A 19,217-nucleotide genomic window follows, 5' to 3' on the forward strand; every position below is an offset into this window, starting at 1 on the left:
AGCAAATAGAGGGCCTATCTTGGAGTTAGGAGGACCTGGGTTGAAGTCTGACAAAATTGGTACCCCTGGGTCAATTACTTAACCAGGGAGTGCGCCTAGGCAAGTGTTTCTGATGATAAAATATGGAAGAATTGTAGAACTGCATTAGTAGAGGGATTTTACATGCAGGGATGTTCCAAACAAGGATATCAATGAAATCTTGTTTGGAATCACAGAGGGAAGAGGGTAAGTAAAGAGAGATGAGGCAAGGAAGTTTGTGTATTTGATCTATTATAGTTCATGCTATTCCAAATGACTAATAATTTACTGGGATTATAGCATCATAGGCTTAGCACTGTAATAGTCTAGCCCCATTGTTATTAGCAGGCTGAGCTGTCAGATTTAACAGATGAGGAAACTGAGGCTCGGAAAGACTAATTTCCTCAAGCACCATTACATTAGTAAGAAGAGCAGAGCTTTGAATCTCATTTCTCTGACTTCAAACCCACTATTCTTTCCAATATTGCTGTGAGGGTCTGTAAAATGTGTTGTAAACCAAATGCATAGAAAGATCAAATATTGTGGCTGATTTCCCATGTGGAAACTCCTTCCAACAATTCAAATCCCAACTTGTCTAAAACTTAATCTTATGGAGTTGCCTGAGACACAGGATCACATAGATAGCAAGGTCAAAGGTGGAACCCACGAATGTCTTCCTAACTTGAAGCCTAACACTCCATCCACTAGCCTCTATGTAACTTTTAGTAACTTCAAACATTAAGAATATAAGCTCCTTGAGGGCAGGGACTATCAGGCTTTTGCATTCATGTCCAGAGTACTTAGTGTAATGCCTGAACAGAGGCACCTGAGGAACATGGGGGAATCGGGCACCTGGGGACCTGGATTTAAATCCAGCCTCATACACTAGTCACTTAACCTTAACCTTTGTTTGCCTCAGTTTCCCCAACTGCAAAATGAAGATAATCCCAGCACCTACCTCAAAGGGATGTTGTGAGAATAAAACCAGACAATATTTGTGAAGTGCCCGGCACATAGTAGGTATTATAAACATATTTATTCTCTTCCCCCATTACCTCCTGTTACAAAAATAAGTGCTTAATGATTAAACTACTGGAAATAAGATCACACAGGAATTTGGGGGGGAGGTAGGATTGCTCCTTTACAATGAATGTAGAGAAAAGGGAAGAGTGAAGTCAGAGGAGTAAGAAAAGGTGGGAGGAAGAGGGTGTCAAAGATTGGCTTCACTTTCCTCTAACTTAGGGGTTCTTAATCTTTTTTTGTGTCATGGATCTCTTTGGAAGTCTGGAAAAGTCTATGAACTCCATTTTAGAATAATATTTTAAACAATCAAAGAAAAGACTAAATTTATGTTAGAGTTTGGTGAAAATAAAGATTTCATGGATCGCGTAAAAGGGATTTGTGAACTCCTAGATAAAAATCCCTGCTTTAAGTTGAACTCTGAAGATATGAATTGTTATACAGAACCTTGGGGTAATAGAAATTCATCACAATACTGCAGTATTTGTAAATGTGAGACAGAGTTGCTATAACTCTGACAAATTCTTGATGTGGTGGTGCATGTTTATAATCTGTAACACTTAGTAAACCGAGGCTAGTGGGTTGTTTGAACTCGGGAGTTCCAAGCTGCATTTTACTATGTGGAGCAGGTGTCCACGCTAAGTCCAACAATAATATGGTGAGCCCTAGTTGAGGAGCAGACAGGTCCCAGGCTTTCTAAGGAAGGGAGAAGGGGGGGTGAACTGTCCCAGGATGGAAAGAGAGAAGGTACTCTTCTACCAATCAGTGATGGGATGGAGCCCATAAGTGGCTGCTGAACTTTCAGCCTGAGCAAGATCACACACACACACACACACACACACACACACACACACACACACACATCCAAAAAGTTGGGAAAACCTGCTTTACAGAATTTTCCAATGCCCTTTGACCATATGTTCTCGTAAATGTGCTTTGTTCATTTATGGCTGCAGTCTGAATCATTGCCAGACCTGAGTTTCTGCATCTTGTCCTCCATTTGGCCAAGTCAATCGATTCCTTTCTAAAAGCCAGCAACTTCCTCAGAATGCTAGAAAACAGAAGCTTAGCAACCAAGGCAGTTGCATTTTCTCCTGGGGTAGGATGTTGGGAAAAGGGATTGATGAAATTGAATGCCCTTTTCAGTTCAGTATCTGGTTCAGGCAGGCTGTTGTTAACGATCTGCCTTTACACCTTGCAGCTGTGTTGTTATTTTTTTACTTAAAATAGAGGTAGGAGGGAGGGGAAGGTGAGAGACAGAGGGTTGTGATTCAACCACCAAAAAACAAACATGGAGACATCTTGAGATCATTTGTATTCGTCTTACCATCTTCTTTGAATATTTTCATTAACATATATTCTGAAAATCAATTTTCCCATTTAAATATAAGGCTTAAAAATAAGTGTGGTTTTATTATATTTTGGAACCAAAATATTCCCCAGGGAATATATCATTAACTATCTAATAAAAAAATAATAGAAAATAGAATTTGTCATCTACAAATTTACTTTCTTAGCATTTTTTTAGGGCTACATCCATTCTATTAACATTACAACTGAACTAAATTTATCCAAAATAAAGTGACTGCCTTTAAAATATCATAAATTGCAATCCCAAATGAGTGGCGGATAAGGGAGTTAGGGAGGACATAAGATCAGCAAGAACTTTAACAATAAATGGATTCTGAAGCTTGTCTTTCCCTTCTTTAGGGTCCAAAGTTCTACAAGTTAAACTGCGGTTGGCCAAGCATTCTTATCTTGAAGACGGAACAAGGTGTGGTGATACTGACTGGGGTTCCAGCATTGGGAAATTTACATTTACATTCCTTTAAATTTACATTTAATTCTTTTTTTACAATCTGTCTGTAATCTCTTTAGGAATTCTCACCATTCCCCCTCCCACCACAATTTTTGTTGATGAAGTTTCATGTAATTTACAACGTTCGTTAAATTTGCCATTTTATTTGATTTGATTTGGCAGACAATTTAATCTGAAATTTCTGCTCAGATTTCTTTTGCTTCTTACATACCCTACCTCTTACAGCTCCTAGCCACTGGAAAAGGGAAAAGAGATACGAAAAATGAATCATTTATGTGTAAAAGGTGGTAGGTCCCCTTGGGAGATTCCTCCAACAAAGTTAACTCCTTGTTAACAAGGTTAGCCCACACAAGGTCTTTATTTTGATATGGATGATGTCTTCTTGATAAACTATGGACTTGCCTTGTTTTGAGTACTCCATGTCTCTTTAATATCATATTAAATCCCTGTTCCAAAAAGCTCATCCCTCTTCCTAACTTCCCTTTTTCTGACAAGGACACCACCATGCTTCTAGTCTATGACATTTAGAATGGAGGAATCATTTTTCCTCTCTCTTTTCCCACCCCATCCAATCAGCTGGTCATTTCTGCCTACATAACATTGCTTGTATTTATCCTTTTCTGTAAAATCATAAAGCTACCTAATTCAAGCCCGCATCGGTTCTAAGTCTCACCTTCCAGGAGTTTCTTCATTGTTCTCTTTATATTGAACCCCTCTCCTTTCTAACCTGTCTTCCACACAGCTGACAAATTGATACTGGTCAACTAGAGACCCCGCTCAAGCAGTCCCTTCCTTGCTCAGGAAGGTTCAGTGGCTCCCAGTTTGTTTTAGGATAAAACATCAATTTCTCTGTTTTGCACTTAAATGCCTGTGCAATCTGGCTTCTACTTATCTTTCCAGGCTGATTCCTCATGATTTTCCGTCACGTACTACTCTGCTTTCTAGCCAGACTGTCTTACTTACTGCTGCCCAGACACAATATTCCATCTCCAGTGTCTGTGTTTTTGTCCAGGCTATCCCAGATGATTCACCCCCTCCTCTTGAAATCTTTAGCTCAGGGGTGGAACCTGAAGCCTCAAGGCCACATGTGGCCCTTTATGTTCTCAAGTGTGGCCCTTTGACTGAATTCAGACTTCACAGACTAAATCCCCTAATCCCCTTAATAAAAGGATCAATTCTGTAAAACTTGGGCTCAGTCAAAAGTCCACATCCAAGGACCTATATTGGCCACAGGTTCCCCACTCTGCTCTAGGTCATTCAATACTAAAATGGTGTCACTTTCTACATGAGGTTCATCATGATCTCAACTCTTAGAACTCATCCCCCAAATTATTTTTTATTTGTTATGTTTATATGTACTTATCTATATTCATGTGAACCTTTTTAGTATGTAAGCTCATAGAGGGCAGGAAACGTTTTAATTTTTATTATCCTGTCCTCACTGTTTAATACAATGCCTGGCACATAGTAGGCCCTTAAAAATGCTTATTGAATTGTGGAAGTGAGTTAAGACTAGTCATAATCTGAAATATACCATTGGACTTGACCTTTGAAAGGAGGGCTGGAGAATAGGAGAGAGAGAAGGAGATCTGAGAGGAACAGAGAGAAGTCGCTCAGACAGACTCCATAATCCGGAAGGGAAACCTTTATAATCACATGATCCCATAGCCCCGTTGTCCCATGTGCATCAGGTGCCCCAGGATGAGAGGGAAACATATGGCCCCCAAATTTCAGTTCTGGTCCACCAGTCACATCTGTAATTTATTCTATGAAACAGCTGATTGTCCTTGGTTATAAGACAGCATGTAAATTTCACACTGGGTGTAGTCCAACTGGACTCCTCAAAGTAATGCGGTACTTATGAACCTGCTTTGCTAAGATACATACCATCTTAATTTTATACGTGGAATATCAGAATTTAATTTGGATACAAAATACTTCCCAGTTTTAAACTAATTTGATATTTAAAAATCTTTCCATGTCTGCATATAATTAGTTCAGTCTGATTTCTTTCCCTGAGGTAGATATAGTCAAGTCATCCAAATGTCAACCTCATGGGGCTCTACCAGTTCTTAACTGCTACCTGAGAAACCTCTTGAGGTTATACCTGAACAGAAGATCAAATCCCAGAGTTCTTTACAGACTTCTGGGTAAACTTGAAAGTTAAAGGAAAGTCAGCTTCCTCTTGGGACAGACCACAGGAAAAATACCCAACAACCAAAAAAGGAAGACATTAGAGAATCCCCCCTGAAGCCCAGCTCCTGCATCTATAGGAAATGAGGGAAAAGCTGGTGTCGAAAGAGACAGAGGTCAAGGAATGAAGACTAGATGAAAATTTATTATGTGACAAAAAATCAAATGTGCTTTGAGCCTTGCATTCCAGAGTATCAGGTGACAGTACAAGAAGGGAGACTAGAGGCAAACTAGGGACAAACTGAAAAACCTGAATTCAGATACTGCCTTGGATACTTACTGTTTGATCCTGATCAAGTTTTTTTCCACATCTGTACAAGGAGTAAGGAACTCATTGGCTCTAATATCCTTTCCAGATTAAATCTATGCTTCTATAAAATCCCACATGACACAATTCTTGGAATATTGGGATCAGTTCCAAATACTTGTGAGATCCTGGAAGACAAGACTTCTGTGGCTAATAACATAGCAAATATTTAAATGAATCTATGATCTTGAAGATATGGGTATAAAAAATTCCTACAGGTAATGGACCCCTGCCTTCCTATACAACAGAACCATAACTAGACATAATTGTACCTGGGGCAAATTCCATTGATGTGAAGAGATGGTTATTGAAGACTGGTCAACCACAGGTGTGAACATTCTGGGAAACGGAGTGGCCCTTCCCCCCATGGTCTTGCCCTGACACCTTTGAGGACATGGGTGGGGAGAGAATACCTGAACAGGGCTGCCACATTGACAAATGCCTGAAGGTGGCTTCTCAGGGGGTAATTATGCTGCAGACTACTAGATGACCACAAGCTGAGGAGTGATAACTACTGGGGAAAAGTATACTCTCCCAGTAAGTAAGGAAGCTCTCTGCTCCCAACTGGTTGTTGAAGCCCTGGAGCAAAGCTTTCTTTGTCTTCTGAGTTATGGCTGTTCTATGCAAGCTCCTGACATGCCTATTATCACTGTCCCAGCAAGGAAAAGGTACAAATTTAAGATGCTGTTGGATTTAAATTCTGAAACCAGTGAATTGGTAAGAATCCAGAAGTTGGTAGGAAAAGAAGGCTACGTTTCTTACTCTTTACTGTATCTGAAGTATATACTCATTCTAAGTGGCATTAAGGGACTATACATCAGAAAAGTCGGTTAAAAATAAAGGGATGTGTCGGCCAAGGAACAAAAGAAACTTGCTGAGTAAAGGCTTCCAAGATATGCTTAAATGATAAAGGTCCAGGATTTCACACGCTGTGATAGATCAGAAAGCGTCCATCTCTGAAATTTCAGAAAGGCAACAGTTTGGGACTCTCAGAAAATGTGACTTCTCTTTCTGAAGGTATGTGATCTTGCCCAGATGAAAAAGTTGAGGAGTTTCTTTGCAGTATCTCTCACATCTGTCCTTTCCTCTTTACTTTTACTTCAACATCTGGCTCTAGATTTTGTTGCCTCAGGTGAACAAGCTATAAGAAATGTCTAGCAAGTCTTCCTGTTGTCCACTCACAGAATCAAACTTTTAGATTTGGGGAGGGGACCTCAGTAGCCATCTTGTCCAATCCATACCTGTACTCATTTCAATCCCTCTTATAAATTACCACCAGATTAATCTCCCAAAAGAGCTATTATCACTTTTCAGATTGAAAAAAAAAGTGGTTCTCCATTGCCTACTTGATAAGGTCGAAGATTGTTAGCACGGAATCCTAGACCTTACATAATCTGCCCCAACCTACCTCTTCAGTCTCTTCTCCCACTGCACCATAACATGAGGCCCATGATCCAGCCAGTCTTGGCTGTTGAATGAGACTTTCCTGTCTTTCCTTTAGCCTTTGGGAGATCAGTGGATCCTCTTCTCCCAGGGCTCTGTCCTCCCAGGAACATACAGATTGCCATTTCTTTCTCCAGCTTATTTTACAGATGAGGGAGCTGAGGCAAACAATGTTAACTGACTTGCCCAGGATCACACAGCTAGTGACTGAGGCTAGATTTGAATTCAGGTCTTTCTGACTCTGGGCCTGGCACTCTGTCCACTGAAAGCCAAAACACTGATACAAAAACCCAAGAAGGCATTACAGAGAGCAGAAGCGTCTTAAACAAAGGGCTCTTGCTTGGTTTTCCCTTTTGCTCATACAAAAGTTTATTCCACCTTTGTGTCTGTGGAAGGACAGAGTTCAGTAAAGCATTTTAGGTAGGCTTTCCCATGATCTACTTGTCTGTGGGCAGAAGAAAGAATTCCCCACAAGGCTATGGCCCTAGGATTCTTGAATTGAGTGAATAACTGAAAGTTTATTGTGAAACTTCCCAGTAAACCTTCTCCCTGTCCCCATCCCAACACAACGTAAACTTCCTGAGGATAGGGAATGTTCATCTTTTGTCTTTGTATCTAATAATAATAATAGCTAGCATTTATAAAGCACTCAAAGGTTTGTAAGGTGCTTTACAAATATTATATCATTCAATTGTTATAACGACCCTGGAATCCCTATTTTAAATATGAGGAGACCGAAGCAGACATAGGTCAAGTGACTTATCCAGGGTTACACAGCTAGAAAGTGTGCGAGAAGATTTGAAGTCAGAACTACCTGACTATAGGGGGAACACTCTATCTACTGTACAACCTTGCTGTCATAGTACCTGGTACCTAATAATCTTTTTTCCAAAAAATGACATTTTGATTTTATATTACAAACATTACTGATTACTCTCACTTTGTGAGAGGTCTCTTCTAATGAAGTAAAATAATTAAAATAAATAATATAGTGACCTCATCTGAAAGTGCACAAAATGTTTCCTGTGTATAGAAACCCGTCTCTCAGTCTTTAAAAAAACAGAAGTCTATTTTCTCTGCTTTCCATCCTCCATCACATTGAAAACAAAAAGAGAGAAAAACAAATTTAGGAGTAAATGTTGTAATAAAAAGGCATAATTAAGCATAACAAATTCTCTCAATAGCTGCATAGAAATAGGTCTCCATATACATATACACAGGTGTGTATACATACACATATGTGTGTGTATACATCTCATTCTGCACCCTAATTTCATATGCTGTAATGGTTAGAACAGATCATCATCAGTCCTCTAATACGATGACTGGCCATTGAAGCAATCGTAATTCTTATGGTTTCCAAAGGTGTTTGTTTTTCGAATATTACTACTATTGCAGAAATTATTTTCCTGGTTTTGTTCATGTCATTCTTCATTAATTTGTAAAAGTCCTCAAAATTGTATTTATTTTTAGAAATGGATGTTATAGTATAAATTGTTCCCTTCTTTGGCATTGATTCATATAATTCTTTCCATGTCTTCCTGAAATCCTCCATTTCCTCATTTTTTTTACAGCACAGTAATAGTCCATTGCATTCTCTTACTGCACCTAATTCAGCTAGTTTTCAATTGATGGGATTCTGGCTAGCTTCCATTGTTTTTTGCCATCACATACAAAAAAGTTTCACTTTGATCTTTGTATCCTCAGTTCCTACCACACGATAGTCTCTTAATTAATGTTTGTTGATGGATTCCATCATTCCAAGTGAACAGCCAGGCATGAGAGCTCTTTTTTCACCCCCTACTTCCTAGCCAAAGGCTATTCAGATGCCCTCAGCCTGTCTTCCTTATGTGAGTTCACGTGGTGAAGTTGGTAAGGATGCTTATGTTCATTCTATCAAGCATTTGTGACTCAGCAATGATTGCTTTGTATCATTATCTTTTTATTTGCATATAGTTATTCTTGTAATAAGATTGGAAACTTTTGGAAAAGTGGGGACCATTTCTTATCTTTCTCTGCTGTGGAAAAAAAATAGCTATTGTAATAACCCTCACATAATGAGCGTTCAATTCATTGATTAATTGGCTAATTCATTAGATATTATCCCCAGATGCTTTTAGTACTCATAACAGATTCCTAGAGAGACTTAATATAACTATTTTTATATAAACCAACTTTATCATCAAACATTTGCCTTACTATTCTGTTTCTATGTTCAGTGTTTAGCACAGTTTTTTGTACACACTTAATAAGCAAATAAATGCCTTTACATTCTTTCTTTTTTAAACAACTATGATTTACCCAGCACTGTGCTAAGTGCTGAGGATACAAAAATAAAAGTGAAAAAATATCCTACCCTCAAGGTACTTCCATCCTACCAGAGGAGACAACATGAACATATAGAAAGAGAATACATATATACGTATATATGTCTGTGTATATATATATGTATATATATATGTATGTGTATATGTACATGTATGTGTATGTATATGTATGTATACACATACACACAAGTGAATGCAAGGCAGTTTGGAGGTGGAGGGCACTTGCTTCTGGAGTTGGGGTAGAGGGGCAATCAGGATAGACTTCATGTAGAAGGTGGTGCCTGAGCTGAATTTTGAAGCAAACCTGGGACTCCCCAAGGTTGTGGAAAGAGTGTTCAAGGTACAGGGGATGCAAAGAAATGGAAATGAAAGATTAAGCCTTGCATTTGAGGAGTAGGAGAAATGTCAGTATGGCCTTTGTGTGGATGAGAGTTAAGTTTTAAGACCATTGGAAAAGTAGGAAGGGGTCTGATTATGAAGAACTTTAAATGTCAAAGTGAAGTTTACAGTTGATCCTAGATGCTCGTAGTTTTGAAAGAAACCAAGAATGCTAAGAGGTGGGAATGAGGAAGAAGAATATTCCAGATGTCCAAGAGGACCAATGCAAAGAATTATAGTTGGGTTCTTGTTGGGTTCCTAAGCATGCATAGAACCTGTCTGGACATCCTAGCACACTCCCCACCAGTATTCTCATTGGCCTTTTCTGTTCCCTTCAGGGTATGCCAATAGGAAGACTCCCTCAGATTTTGATGCCATATTGGCCCCCCATCTATGGAAGTTTCAACTAGATATATTTCATTATTTCCAGTGAAGTCAAATAATGGATTGTAAAAAGGTAGGGTTAACTAGTATGAGGGCTGGGGTAGCTCCTTTCTCACTCCCAAGGCAGACTGACAAGCCCCATGTAGCACAAGGCCAAGGCTAGCTTTTTCCAAAGTCAATATTTTTTTTAAACATTAAACTGTGCTTTGGGGAGTTTTTGGCTTCCCAATTAAAATCAGTTGAAAGGGGTGTGACCAGGAATTCCCTCAACAACAGTCACAGGAAGTAGTCATTTGGTCTCCATTTGAAAAACTCTAGAGAAATTAGCTTATTTTGTGTCATGGATCCCTTTGGTGGTAAAAACTATACATCCCTTCTCAAGATAATGTTTTTAAATCTATAAAATAAAGCACATAGGATTAAAAAAGGAAACCAACTACATTAAAATACAGTTATCAAAAAGAAAAATTTAAGTGCATGGACCCCAGGTTAAGAAACCCTGCTCTTCAGAACCAGGAGAACATTACACACAGTAACAGCCACAGTGTACTGGGACTGTTTATAATAGATTTAGCCCTTCACAGCAATGCAAGGACCGAAAACATTCCCAAAGGACTCGAGGCAAAATGAAATCCACATCCAGAGAAAGAACTATGGAATCAGAATGAAGCAGATATTTTCTTTTGTGTTATATTTTGGTTTGGTTTGGTTTTTCTCATGGTTTCTCCCATTCTTTTTAATTCTTCTATGTAACATGACTAATGTGAAAGTGTGTTTAATAAGAGTGTATGTGTAGAACCCATATAAGATTGCATGCCATCTTGGTGAGAGAGGAGGAAAAAATTTAAAGCTTATGGAGGTGATTGTTGAAAACTTAAAACAAATAAATTGAATTTTTTTTTAAAAAGAAGCCCTGCTCTAATTGAGAGAGAATTTACTGCATTCTGGGGTAACTCATTCAACCTGGGGCCAGCATGGATTAATCGGTGGGAATTTTTTGCTTTTTTCAAGCTAAGATTAACTTCTCTTTACCTTCTACTCCCTGTTGCAAGTTCTATCTTTTGCACCCCAGACCTTGGAAAACCTTATGATAACTATGTTTCCCATGGAGTCTCCTTTTCTCTTAGTTAAACATCCTCTGGTCCTTCAAATGAGGCTTGTATAATATAGTTTTAAGTCTTGCTACCCTCATTGTTGTCTTCCTTTGGATATATTCCACCATATAAATGGGGAAAAGAGAAGTAAAACTGGGATTAATAAGGGAAAATTGTCATTGTTGTTGAGTTGTTTTCAGTCATGTCCAACTCTTCATGACCCCATTTGGGGCTTTCTTGATAAAGATACTAGAATTGTTTGCCATTTCCTTCTCCAGCTTATTTTACAGATGAGGAAACTGAGGCAGAGTTAAATGACTTGCCTAGGATCACACATCTAGTAAGTGACTGAGGTCGGATTTGAATTCAGGTCTTCTTGACTCCAGGCTTGGCACTCCATCCACAGCGTCACCTAGTTGCCCCCAAGGAAAAGTTGCAAATAGGCAAATTAAGTGATAGAAGCCAAAACTTCCTCATAATTAGATCTTTCCGAAAGGAATGAACTGCTTTGCATGATAATGGATTCACTACAGATCTTCAGCATTGGTCTGCAAAGAAAGTCTAGCTGGTTATTTGTCAGGTATATGGTTATAACTTGTAAATATTCCACCTGTGGAATACTGAAGGGGGTGAAGGAAAGGTGGCATGCCCACAGAAGAGGCCAACTTTTGCTTAATTGTTTTAGGAAGGGATCAGTCTATCGCTTGGCTCATCATGTCTTCCCTGGCCTGTGGTTTCATTCTCTGGGTCCTACCTTCCCTAAAGAGCTCTGGGAAGAGAGAAGGGCATGACAGAGGACTACAAGGTAAAGAGATGACTATGGCAGTCTAACTATGGAAGAGAGGAAATATGCCCTCTAATTTTGGCTTCGCCAAAACCCTGACGACTCCCACCTGAGCTATAACTCTGGCCAGGTACGTCGCTGAAGAGTAACTCTCAAACTTTTTTCTCATGGCACAGTCTCTTTTGCTGCAAGGAATGGAGGCACAATAAATGTTGAGGTTGGCAAAAAGTGTTCACAGGCAGTCAGGCTTCTAGATCCATTACCTAGGTCTAGGGATCCCTTAGGCCAGGTGTATACTCTAGCCATCTTGAACAGGATTGAAAGCTAGTTGTTATCTGTGTGTGTGTGTGTGTGTGTGTGTGTGTGTGTGTGTACGTATACGTACATATACACCTCTCTCTTTCTCCTATCTCCCTCTTTCAGAATTGGGGGCTTTCCCTCCTAAATGGAATGGAGAAGGTAATAGGCTTCTCTTGTGCTACTGCCACCCCAGAAGGTTATCCAAGAATGTTATGGCTTACATTGTCATTGGGATGCCTTCTACAATCCACACACACAAAGATGCATCTCATACGGAAGCATTCAAGAAAACCACATTAACCATGTTCTTGGTTAGTTTTTTATCTGAAATACAGTCAAATGTACCTATATCCTTCAATAAACTTCCTAGGATATGTTTTTTTTTAAGACAGTTGTTGAATTTTCAGTGAGAGCATTTAGAAATCAGTTGCTTAGATACCCTTAACCAAGGACCTAGCTTATGCAAATTAGAAACCCAAGCAGATGCAAAGATTGATGCAAAGAGTTCTCTCACAATTGTCCATCTCAAGCAATCCATGTGTTTTATCAGACTGGCCCCAAACTGATCAGTTATGGTTTCCATGTTCCCCTGATTATTTACAGAGACTTAGAGAATAGGACACTGCCTTTTCTGAATTCAGAGAATTGTACCTGTTACTCTCCCAATTCTACCTTGGAAAGTCCCTAATCTTTCTAATCCCAATTAGAAATCAGATTGCCAAATGTTGGATTCTTTCCTTTAAATGAATTGGCCTTATTTGATTGTTTTTAGCATATAAAAATCTGTCTTCCCCTGTATTTGAGGTCCAGTGCCAAAGCTGAGGAAGGCTACTGGTCCCAAATTGTGAGGAAATTGGCATGAATTGTCTAATAAAGGGATATGCTCAAAAGATCAAATCTTTGTTTCCTCAGTTATTCATATTTCACCTGTCACACACCCAGAACTGAAGATAATACTTTAACTGTGATCCAGCTAGGACAGAATGTAGAAATACCATAACCTCCTCATTCTGGACACATCATTTCTATGTAGTTTATGGCATCATTAGATTTTTTTCTTTTGACTGCCTCATAATACTGTTGACATGTGTGAGTATTCACAATACACTTGACTAATACTTATCTTTTAGTTTCTTCTTCTTTTTTTTTAACATGTTGTATCCCTTGAGGGCAGAGATTGATTTTATTTTGTATTTCTATTCCCAGCATCTAGTATAGTGACTTGCCAATAGTGACTTTTTTTTAGGACATTTTTTAAAAATTTTGCATTCCAAATTGTCTCTCTCCTTCCCATCCTTTCCCCACCCACTGAGAAAACAAGCAGCATGACACTTACTACACGTTAATTGACTATCTTTTCCACACAAATTATTTGGCTCCCCTAATATTTATGGTCACACATCTTTTTAAATCCAAGCTTAGGACTTACTTAAAATTATAATTTCACAGCATTCAGTTGTGATTGTTTACTTGTAGCAATTATGTATATTGTATCCCTGGTTCTGCTCACTTCAGTTTACATCGGTTCATATACATTTTCCCATCATTCTCCAAATTTCATCATATTCGTTTCCTACATCACATCAACATATTCCATCCACTAACAAAGATCATAACATATTTATGATTTAGTAAGTGGTCATTAAGAGCTACTTTAAATTTTTAAAAGTTGAAGTCAACCCTGTGATGAGCCTCTCTAAACTTTGCCTAGCCTGGTCTCAGTATAGGTGTAGTCAAAGTGAACACATACCTGGTTTTCTGACAACAAATATAAAATTTATCACTGGACCTGTGCTTGAAGCCTTTCCATCTTGTTAGGATCTGCCAGAGCTTATATTTCATTGGCATAGCATAATAGAACAAATTTGTCCTGCGAAGTTTAGATTCAGGCAGAGAGTCACACTTGAGGATCTAGAGGGCCACATGTGGCCTCAAGGCACAGGTTCCCCAACCCTGGCATAGCCTCAGAGTAGGGAAAGGAAAGGAAAAAATCATTTGTGAAGTGCCTACTATTTGTGCCAGGCATTGTGCTAAGCATTTTATAATATTATCTCATTTGACCCTCACAATATTCCTGGGAGGTTAGGTGCTATTATTATCCCCATTTCACAATTAAGAAAACTAAGGCAGATGAAGTGAAGTGATTTACCCAGGAGCACACAGCCAGTAAGTATCTAAGCTTGCATTTGAACTCAGGTTTTTGCTATTCTATGCCTGGCACTCTAGTCACCAAGTTACCTTGCTGCAAGGTAAGCAGTTAGTTAAATCAATAATTTCAGTAATTTATTAAGTGCTGGCTGTCTGCAGAGCACAGTTTCAGGCAATGGAAAGGATCCCCAAATGGATCTGTGGTCTCCTTAACTCAGAAGCTCCCTCTGACAATGATGATAACCCAGCCATGCCTCCCCATCGGCTGTGACTCTTTTTCATGCCTTTCCTAAGGTTCCCCACAGGAATCCACTTATGCTTGAGGCTTTCTCCACTTGCTCTTGACATAATGGGGGTGCCAGTGGAATATGCTGGCCACCCCCCTGCCATCCCTTACTCTTGCCAAGTGACCAGCCCATCAACTCTTGCTGACATACCTTTTTTAATAGCCTATTTTACTCCTGTTCTTCAGAATTCCTCACTGGTTAACTATTATCACACTTTGCACCTTCCCATTGCCCTCTCTTTCTTAGTGTCACTGAGGGAGATAGAAAGATTCAATAAGACATGATCCCTGCTCTTATGGAGCTCACAATTTTGTAGGGAAATACAATACCCAAACACGTATAATAAAAACGATTCATGAAAAGTTCTTCAGCAGTTCACTGTGCAAAGATCAACTACGATTGACTTAACTTTTCTCAGCAATACCATGATCCAGAACAACTCCAAATAACTCATGATGGAAAATGCTATCCACATCTGCAGATTGCAGCATACAATTTTCTACTTTCTTTGTTTTTGTTTTGTGTGTGTGCGTGTTTTCCTTTTGTTCTATTTCTTCTTTCACACCATGACTATTGTGAAAATATGTTTATGTAATTGCACATGTATAACTTATATTACATATAAACATTTATATATATATGTATATATATTTCTTAAGTGTGAACTGGAGATAATAATGGCACTTAACCTCCCAGAGTGTTTGCCATCTTAAGGAAAGGGGATGGGAGGGATAAAAAATTTGAAACTCAAAATCTTATAAAAATGAATGTTAAAAACTATCTTTACATACAACTGGAAAAAATCGAATACTATTTGCCAAAAAAGAGTTTATAAGAGAGGGGTGAAGCAAGAGTTTTGTGAAATATGAAAGGAGATAAATAAATGTTTATTAACTAGAAGAACAGAGAAATACTATCTTCTTAAGGAGATAGTATTTCACAAAATCACAGGGTTTGAGAGTCAGGAGGGACTGTCAGAGCTACCTAGTCTAACCCTCCTTCTATAATATACTTGAAAAATGGTCATCCATCCTGTGTCGGAAGATTTCTAAAGAGGGAGAATCTGCCACCTCTCAAAGCAGTCTATTTCACTATGTGGCAGCTAAAATTGTATAAGGAAGTTACACCTGAGTTCAATCCAAAATTGGTCTTCTTGCAACTTCTCCTGGTTATTTCTTTTGAGACCACATGGAACAAATCTAATGCTTCCTTCATTTGACAGCCCTTCAGGTACTTGAAGACAGCTATCATGTACTCTCTGAATCTTCTCCAGACTAAACATGCCCAGTTCCTTCCTGGTTTTCACATCACATGGAACCAGGACCCTTCGCCATACTGGTTGCTCTCCTTTGGACACTCTCCCAAATTATGACTGTTCTTAAATCAGAACCAAACACAATGTTCTCTATGATGTCTGATGAGGGCAGAAAAGGCTGGGACTATCACTATCCATGATTGCATTAATATTTTTTGGCTACCACTTCACACTGTTGATTCATATTGACCCCCGGAACATTTTCTAAAACATCTGCTGTCTAACAATACCTTCACATCTTGTGTTTGTGTAGCTAATTTTCTTTCAAGCATAAGATTTTACATTTATCCCTACTGAATTTCATCTTATTAGAGTCAACTCAGTAGTCTAGCCTTCACAAACCTTTTAGATCCCAATTCTGTTGTCCAATACTTTAGCTACTCTACCTTTGTGTCATCTGCAAATTTTATGAACATATCATCTATGCCTTTATCTATGTTAATAATAAAAATGTTAAATAGCAGAGTGTTAAGCATAGATCCCTGGCATATTCCACTGGAGATCTCCTTCTATGTTGATATTGAACCATTTAGTAGAAGTACTTTAAGTCTAGACATCCAATAAATTATGAATCCATCTAATTGTATTACCATCTAACTCATGTCCCTCCATTTTTTCTGTAAGAAGGGTATAAGACAATTTACTGAAAGCTTTGCTAAAATCTCAGTAAACTTTCACCACAGTATTAATCTCATCTATTGACTTAGTAATCCTATCAAAAAAAGAGATCAAGTCAGTCTAGCATGACCTGTTCTTGATAAAGCCATGCCTGGTTTTTGCAATCATTGTTCCTCTTTCTAAATGTTCATAACCATCTCTTTAATTATCTGACCTAGAATTTCTCCAGAATAAAAGTCAAATTCACTGTTTTATAGTTTGCACACTTCATTTATCTCCCCTTTTTGAAAATTTGGAGGTGTGAGAGAGTTGGAACGTGAATTCATTGTTGGTGGAGCTGTGAGCTGATCCAACCATTCTGGAGAGCAATTTTGAACTGCGCCCAAAGAGCTACAAAAATATGCATACTCTTTGACCCAGCAATATTGCTTCTAGGACTATATCCCCAAGAGATCATAAAAACAGGTAAGGGTCCAACATGTACAAAAATATTTATGGCAGCCCTCTTTGTGGTGGCCAAGAACTGGAAATCGGGGGGAAGGCCATCAATTGGGAAACGGCTGAACAAACTGGGGTATATGAATGTAATGGAATACTATTGCACTATAAGAATGAACAGGAAGACTTCAGAGAGGCCTGTAAAGACCTATATGAACTGATGCTGAGTGAAAAGAGCAGAACCAGGGAAACTTTGTACACAGCAACAACCACAGTATGCAAGGAATTTTTCTAGTAGACTTGACCCTTCACAGCAATGCAAGGACTTAAAAAATTCCCAGTGGACTCGAGGCAAAATCTCTTCCACATTCAGAGAAAGAACTGTGAAATTGGATCATAGAATGAAGCAGACCATTTTCTCTTGTGTTATGTTTTGTTTTGTTTCCATGGTTTCTCCCATTCATTTTAATTCTTCTATGCAACACAACTAAAGTGAAAATGTATTTAATAAGAATGTATATGTAAAACCTATGTAAGATTGCATGCCGTCTCAGAGAGGGAGAGGGAAAAAAAATCTAAGATATGTGGAAGTGATTGTAGAAAATGGAAAACAAATTAATTAATTAATTTTAAAAAAGAAAAAAAGAAAATTGGGATGACATTTTCCCTTCTTTTCCATTTCCAAATATCATGATAATGGTTAAGCAATCATGTTTTGTTTTTCTTTTTTTTGCTCTTTCAGTAGCATTGGGTGCAGTTCACCTGGGTCAAGTGGCTTGAATTCATGAAGGACAGTTAGGTTTTCTCTTATTGTAGCCTCACCAATCTTGGGTATTGGGTCTCTGGTATTAATTTCTGTTCTGTCCTTTCAAGTGCAGAGGTCATTCTTCTTGGCAGAGAGACCATAAGCAAAATGAGCAGTAAGCAATTCTTCCTTCTCTCTGGTATCAGTAGTCATTGTCCCATTCTCCCCTCGAACAAGAACTCTATTCCTCCTTTTCTCTCACAATACAGATAAAAACAAAAGAGAAAAACCCTGTTTTGCCTTTATCTTCCCTAGTTAGTCTTGACTATTCTGACTTTTAGCATTTGATGCTATTTTATAGGTTGAAACCACAAGTGTCTCTTCATCCTCTGACACTTGGCCTTGCTTCAGTCTTTCATATAGTTCTTTTTTATTTTAAAAAATTATTTTAAAATACTTTATTAAATATTTCCCAGTTACGTATTAAATTTTTAGCGATCTTTTTTTTTAAATTTTGAGTTCCAAATTCTCACCCGCTTCTTGAGAAAACAAGCAATTGGATGGTGATTATATATGTGAAGCCATACAAAGCATATTTCCATGTTAGTCCATGTTGTAAAAGAAAAACACAAACAAAATGAAACAAAAATAAAGAGAGTTTAAAGAAGTATGCTTCAATCTGCATTCAGAGCTCATGAGTCATCTCTTTGGAGGTAGATAGCATTTTTCATTATGGGTCCTTTGGAATTTTCTTGGGTCATTTTCTTGATCAGAGAAGTTGTCTTTCACGGTTGATCATCCTTATAATATTGTTGTTAGTATGGACAATATTCTGCTAGTTCATATAAGATTTTCCAGGTTTTTCTGAAACCATCATGTTTGTAATTTCTTATGGCACAAAACTATTCCATGTCACATTTCTTTTTTCTATCTAAATTGGTTGAACAAAATTATAAAAAGATGAATAGGAAAGGAGACATCAAGATGGCGCTACGGAGAGAGTTTAGGACTTGCAAATAGGAAGATCTAAATTAGAATACTACTGCAGACATTTGCCAAATGTGCGGGCAAGTCACTGAATTTCTTTCAGTCTCAGTTTCCTTATTTGTAAAATGAGATTAATAATAATAATATACCATTTATGCCATAAAGAATTTTTGCGAAGATCAAATAAGATAATATATGTAAAACACTTTGGAAACCTAGAATTACAATGTAAAGGCTAGCTTTTATATCCAGAGGCTACTATATACAGTATATGTACTATATATGCATATACATACTACATATATATGTGTGTTTACATGTGTGTGTATATACATGTGTGTATATATGTATATGTGTGTATACATATATATGTATGTATGTATATATATGTAGTATCCGGGAAGATAGGAATTCAAATTCTGTTTCAGACACTTGACTCTGGTAGAAATCAAGTATTTCTCATCCATAAAAGGAAGACAATAATAGAATTTACTCTCCTCATGAGAATGTTGTGAGGCTCATGAGAGACGGCATAGATAAAACACTCCAGGCCTAGGAAACAGAATGAGGAAGGACATAAAGAGAAGACTTAGGATGGGCAACAGCGTGTGG

The sequence above is a fragment of the Notamacropus eugenii genome, chromosome 3 (genome assembly GCF_028372415.1).
Source record: "Notamacropus eugenii isolate mMacEug1 chromosome 3, mMacEug1.pri_v2, whole genome shotgun sequence".
In the NCBI taxonomy this organism is placed as follows: Eukaryota; Metazoa; Chordata; class Mammalia; order Diprotodontia; family Macropodidae; genus Notamacropus; species Notamacropus eugenii.